Raw genomic sequence first — 6,848 nt, 5'->3', positions numbered from 1 at the left:
AGCTGATGATGCAACTTCAGGAGTTATTGGACAAGGGTTTCATTAGACCTAGTTCATCGCCATGGGGAGCTCCGGTGTTATTCGTAAAGAAGAAAAACGGGAGCATGAGAATGTGCATTGATTACAGAGAGCTGAATAAGGCAACAATAAAGAATAAATACCCGTTGCCAAGGAAAGTAAAGTTAATTACTTATTGTGGGTTGAATGAAAATAAAGTTAATTACTTATTGTGGGTTGAAAGCCCTATATGCTCACCAGGCTCCCAAGCCCGACCCACTCAGTTTCATTGTATTACAGGTAGTGGCGCCAGAGCATAAGTTGGATGACTTGTCAAGTTATTTTTGGATTATAGACTTGTTGTTGTAAATAACTGTTGTAAGGTCTGTATTGAAATGTTTATGCTTTTGGTCTGTTTATCGGAACATGACATCCCGAGTATTTAAATATAATGAAAAATACATTTCTTTAAGAAATGCTTTGGTAATCTTATTTTATCATATTTTGTTTTGGGAACAAATTCTGTAACTCTTTTAATCAAATGATTACTCTGAAATTATTTTAAAAGCATAAATTAAATCGGTCTTTTTCTGGCCGTGATTTTGGGGATGTCACACCGTGTGCTTGTACAATGTCAGTTTTCAAAAACAGTTACACAATGGATATCTAGGTGGTGCAATACTCAAATGGCAAGCTTTCAAACAGTGTAGGAGGTATTGGAGTATGCTTTGAACCGAGGCAATCGTCAGACAAATAGGAAAAGGTTAGTGGGAATTTGTTACGATGTCTTTTAGGGCATATGGAAAGCAAGGAATGATCGATTATTCAAAAAACAACAAAGTACCGGAAACGAAGGTGGCGGATATCATAAAAGCAACCACGTTCTTATGGTTCAAACATATGAATGATAATGCAGGTTTAAAATGGATAGATTGGAGCATAAGTCCCTTTATAAGTTTGTAATTGTTTCCTAATTATCTACTTGTACTCCTTCGCTGACTAGCATCTTGTTGGGTCGCTATTATTAATATATTTATTTGTTGGTTAAAAAAAAGTAAAAAATAACATGTAATGACCATACTTGTAGCAAAAATGTAAGTATGATATTATTACTAGTAAAAAATATTAATATATTTTTATCATGAGAAAAAATTAAGTACGTTTCGATTTTATGGGTCTACAGGAAACTCGTGTGGCAGACTTTATGTAAAGACCCAATTTTCACGACCAAAAATTTTGTTTTAAAACATTATTTTAGAAAATATTTATAACTAGAAACATTGTTTGATCAACCATAACACAACGTGAACCATGTCTAAAATCCAAATCATACAACCAATCAAAATATCATAGTACAAATCCCAGTGAAGCTCGTAAATGCGGAAACCAGAGAGTGTGTATGTGTGACATGCTGCTACCGCGCCGGCTCCTTTCCCCTAGCTGAGAAGGTACCTGAAACCAAAACTGTAAACCGTAAGCACGAAGCTTAGTGAGTTCCCCCACCGTACCACATACCATATAATCTCATAACATACATATATTGTCAGGCATATCTGGGTGCCCGACCTACCCCTTCGGCCCTCTCGACCGGATATTGCCTAGCATATCTGGGTGCTGGCTTCCCCTTCGGTCCTCTCGACCAGATACTACCTAGCATATCTGGGTGCTGGCTTCCCCTTCGGTCCTCTCGACCGGATACTGGGAAACTATTCCTTCCCTCTACTACTACTACCACATAACAAGTATCATAAGATCAGAATCTATCTACCACGACTGGGTATAACCACCCCTTCAGCCCTACCGACCGGGTACCTCGGGGACTATCTCCCCCTACTGTCACTAGCACATAGCATCATATCATACTAGCACATAACATAACACATGTAGTAGTAATCCCTATATGAATATCACAGAGACAAACATCTACATATAACTCCTACTGGTGGGCCGACATCGTGGCCGTAGACCCACCGCTACTGGAAGGTAACTCACCTCGAAGTAGCTGCTGATCTGATCGGGAACTGACTGCCTACTGCTGCTGCTGCTGCTCCGGAAATCCTCCGGCTGCAATTCCCACAACATACTCAATCAAACACTGCTCACTGACCTTTGGGTAAGATGACCATTTTACCCCTGACCATGCCCTAAGTCAAAGTCAGTCAACTTTCAGTTGACCCGACTCGCCGAGTTGGCTTTCCAACTCGCCGAGTCACTGTCCAAACGATTGTCCTGGATCCCGTTTCTACTCGTCGAGTCCTCCTTCTAAACTGATAGTCAAGTCCTTCATCCTACTCGTCGAGTTGTATGAACAACTCGTCAAGTTCATCTTCATCCGATGAACACTTATGCTAAGACTCGCCAAGTTGTATGAACAACTCGTCGAGTCCATCTTCATCCGAAGAACACTTATGCTGAGACTCGCCGAGTTATATGAACAACTCACCGAGTCTGTTCTTGATCTAAGGAGATTGCCTTGAACCCGTCGAGTCAGGGCATTGACTCGCCGAGTTCCTCCAAAGATGAGTTCAGCTTCCGATTCACTGAGTGCAAACCCCCGAAACTTAGGGTTTCATCCAACAGCTGTGACTCGCCGAGTCCAGGATATGGACTCGCCGAGTCGCCAACTTAAACTTGTCCCGGGTCCCGCATCCACTCGGTGAGTCGGTCCTATGACTCGCCGAGTCCAAGGCTAAAAGAAGAGAAATACTCAAATAAGATTTACGTACCAGGAACCAGGTGCTACAAATCTCCCCCACCTATTTTAGACTTCGTCCTTGAAGTCTGCTGCTCGATCCTGAAACAGCTCGGGGTAATGCTCCAACATCTCGTCCACTGGCTCCCATGTCCATTCCGAACCCTTGCGGTGCTGCCATTGCACCTTCACTAATTCCACCCTCTTGTTCCCCAAATCCTTCGACTTCCTATCGAGGATTGCGACTGGGCGCTCAATGTAATTCAGGCTGTCATCAACCTGAATGTCCTCTAACGACACAACTGCTGAATTGTCCACTAGGCACTTTCGCAGCTGAGAAACATGGAAAGTGCTATGGATCTGGTTGAGCTCGACTGGCAGATCCAACCTATACGCCACCTTGCCTACCCGCGCTACGACCCTGAACGGTCCGATGAATCGCGGGCCCAACTTGCCCCGCTTCCTGAATCGAATGACGCCTTTCCAAGGCGACACCTTCAGGAGAACCATATCCCCGACTTGGAACTCCAAGTCGGATCGACGCTTGTCGGCATAACTTTTCTGCCGACTCTGAGCAGTCTGAAGCCTGCTCTGGACCTGCTGGATCCTCTCGGTCGTCTTGAGCACCACTTCGGTGCTCCCCATGACCCTCTGGCCAACTTCACCCCAGCATATCGGGGTCCTGCACCTCCGTCCGTACAACATCTCGAAGGGGGGCGGTCGATACTCGTGTGATAGCTGTTGTTGTAGGAGAACTCGGCCAGGGGAAGATAGGTATCCCAGCTACCACCGAAGTCTAGCACGCACGCCCGCAGCATATCCTCCAGAGTCTGGATGGTCCGCTCGCTCTGACCATCCGTCTGCGGGTGAAAGGCAGTGCTAAAATGCAGACGAGTGCCCAACTCGTCATGGAATATTTCCAAAATCTGGAATTAAAACGCACATCCTTGTCCGAGATCACCGATATTGGCATCCCATGCCGTGCCACAATCTCCCTGATATAGATGTCGGCCAATTTCTCGGCCGATATGCTCTCCTGAATCAGGATAAAGTGAGCACTCTTGGTCAACCGATCCACAATGACCCAAATCGAATCCACTCCACGCGCGGTCGTGGGAAGTTTCGTGATAAAATCCATCTTGATATCTTCCCATTTCCACAGTGGAATATCCAACAGCTGCATCTTGCCATGCGGTCTCTGATGTTCGGCCTTGACCTTCCTGCAGGTCAAACATCGCTCGACGTACCATGCCACATCCCGCTTCATGTAGGGCCACCAATAGTCTAGACGAAGATCCCTATACATCTTCGTCGCCCCGGGATGAATAGAGAATCGGGACTTGTGCGCCTCCTCCATCAAAATCTGGCGCACGCCTCCGTGATACGACACCCATACCCTACGGTGTAGTGTCAATAGTCCCCGGCTATCATAATCAAAGGAGGAAACCTAACCCACCACACGCTCGCTCTTCCGATGCTCCTCCTTGATAGCCTCCTGTTGGGCCTCCCGAATCTGCTCCAACAGGGGAGTCACCACGGTCATCCTCATGCAAACGTCCCTGATCGGCGCCGCCTTGCGACTAAGCGCATCGGCCACCACATTGGCCTTCCCCGTGTGGTAAAGGATCTCACAATCATAATCCTTCCACGTCCAACCATCGACGCTGCCTCATGTTCAGATTCGGCTGATCCATGAGGTACCTCAAACTCTTGTGGTCCGTGTAGATGGTACATCGAACCCCGTAGAGGTAATTCCGCCAAATCTTGAGGGCAAAAACCACCGCCCCCAACTCCAAATCGTGCGTCAGGTAGTTCGCCTCGTGAGGCTTGAGCTGCCTCGAAGCGTAGGCAATGACATGCCCCCTCTGCATCAGTACCGCGCCCAACCCAGAAATGGACGCGTCGCAGTAAACTACAAAATCCTCTATGCCCTCTGGCAGGGCTAAGATCGGCGGCTCGCACAGCCTCTGTCTCAGCGTCTCAAATGCAGTCGGCTGCTCGGGTCCCCACCAAAAGACCACGGCTTTCTTCGTCAGCCGTGTCAGGGGCACGACTATCTTGGAGAAATCCTGGATAAATCTCCGATAGTAGCCTGCCAATCCCAGGAAACTCCGAATCTCAGATGGAGACTTCGGAACCTCCCATCTCATCACGGCCTCAACCTTGGCCGGATCGACCAGAATCCCGTTCTGGTTGACGAGGTGTCCAAGAAATTGCACCTCGCGCAACCAAAACTCACACTTGGAGAACTTGGCATACAAGCTCTCCCTCCTCAGGGTCTCCAACACCTCTCTCAGATGCTCCTCATGTTCCTCCCGAGTCTTGGAATAAACCAAGATGTCATCGATAAAGACTATCACAGACCGATCCAGCATCGGTCTGCATACGCGGTTCATGAGGTCCATGAACGCGGCATGAGCATTGGTTAGCCCAAACGGCATCACCACGAACTCATAATGGCCATATCCTGCGCATCCTTGCTGAAGGTAGCGCCTAGCCCTCGCTGCTGAACATACAGTGGGTCCATACTGATGCCTCTCACCATGAATCACTAACTCTCCCCCGCTTGGGGTCCTGACCCGCACTAGCTGTTGCGCGCAATCTATCACCGCCCCATTGGGGCTCAACCAATCCATGCATATAATCACCTTGTTCCCACGCAACAGAATGGGAACCAAGTCTACCAAGTAGCGCTCCTCAAACAAATGCAACACGCAATCTCGAAACACCATCGATGCTCGCACCGATCGATCATCAACAATCTCTACCTCTAAAGGGCAATCTAACTCACCCGAAATCTCATGAAACTTCTTGCTAAGCGCAAGGGAAACAAATGATCGGGATGCACCCGAATCGAATAACACCTGAACTGGGATGCCGTTCACATGGAACGATCCTAATGCATACATATACATACGGAGCACACATCAATATCAATACATCATAAAAAAATAGAGGGAAAGAATCATACCCGTCACCACATCGGGTGCGGCGCGTGCCTCCTCGGTAGTCAGCTGAAATGCTCGGCTCCTCACCACTGGAGCCTCTGACTTGCCCTGCCGGCCATCCGTGATCCGCAGGGTCGCTGGAGCTGGCGCCTTTACCCGCGCTGAAACTGTCAACTGGGGGCAATTGGCCTTCTTGTGGCCCCTCTGGTTGCAGTGGAAACACAGCAACTCCGATGTCTGAATAACTGCTGCCGGAGCAGTGCAATCCCTGCTAAAGTGCCCAGACTTTCCGCACTTGTAGCAACTTGATGATCCCAACCGGCACGCTCCCTCATGCGTCTTGCCGCATTTCCTGCAGCGTCCCCGTCCCTGTTGGCCATTCGGCCCCGCATCAAATCCCTTGGGCTTCGTCCCCGTAGCCCCTCCTGACTGACCCTCTTCTGCCTTCTGTTTCCGGATGTGCTCCAAATCTATCTCCCTCTCCCTTGCCCTGGCAATCATAGAGTCCAAGGTAGGGCAAGCCGAAAAGCTAATATGCTCCCGGATGTCAGCTCGTAGCATATCATGATAACGAGTCCTCCTCATGTCCTCGTCACCAGCATACTGGGGCACCAACAAAGCCCTCTCCCGGAACTTGGCGGTGATCTCCGCCACAGTCTCCGTCGTCTGCTTCATGTCTAGAAATTCCCTGGCCAGCTGCTGAAGCTCGACAACCGGTGCAAACTCTGCCCTGAACCTGGTCACAAAGTCCGACCAGGTCATAGCCTCGATAGTTGAGGCTCCCAACGAGTCACCCCCTGACTCCCACCAATCCCGGGATCGGTCCCGTAAACACCCTGCTGCATACCTCACCTTCGACCCCTCGGGGCAGAAGCTAGTCAACTGGGCAGACTCGATGTCTGCAATCCATCGCCTGGAAGCAATGGGGTCTTTCACCCCATGGAAATTTGGCGCACCACTGCCCCTGAAGTCCTTGAAGGACAGTGTGCGAGATCCTGACTGGCTAGATGCCATATCGCTCCTGGATGCCCAAAGGCGATCCTCCATCAACTCAATGATCCCTTTCTTGATCGACCCAAAGAGAATGGGGGTCGACTCAAGGAAGCCTCTGGTGATCTTTGACGCGATGAACTCGCGTAGTCCCTCATCAACCGGCTCGGAACCTGATCCCGAACCTGACCCCTCTCCTGAACCGCCATCTACCGGCCTCG

This window comes from Lactuca sativa, chromosome 9, assembly GCF_002870075.4.
Source record: "Lactuca sativa cultivar Salinas chromosome 9, Lsat_Salinas_v11, whole genome shotgun sequence".
NCBI classification, from domain to species: domain Eukaryota; kingdom Viridiplantae; phylum Streptophyta; class Magnoliopsida; order Asterales; family Asteraceae; genus Lactuca; species Lactuca sativa.
This window is presented reverse-complemented; position numbering follows the sequence as displayed.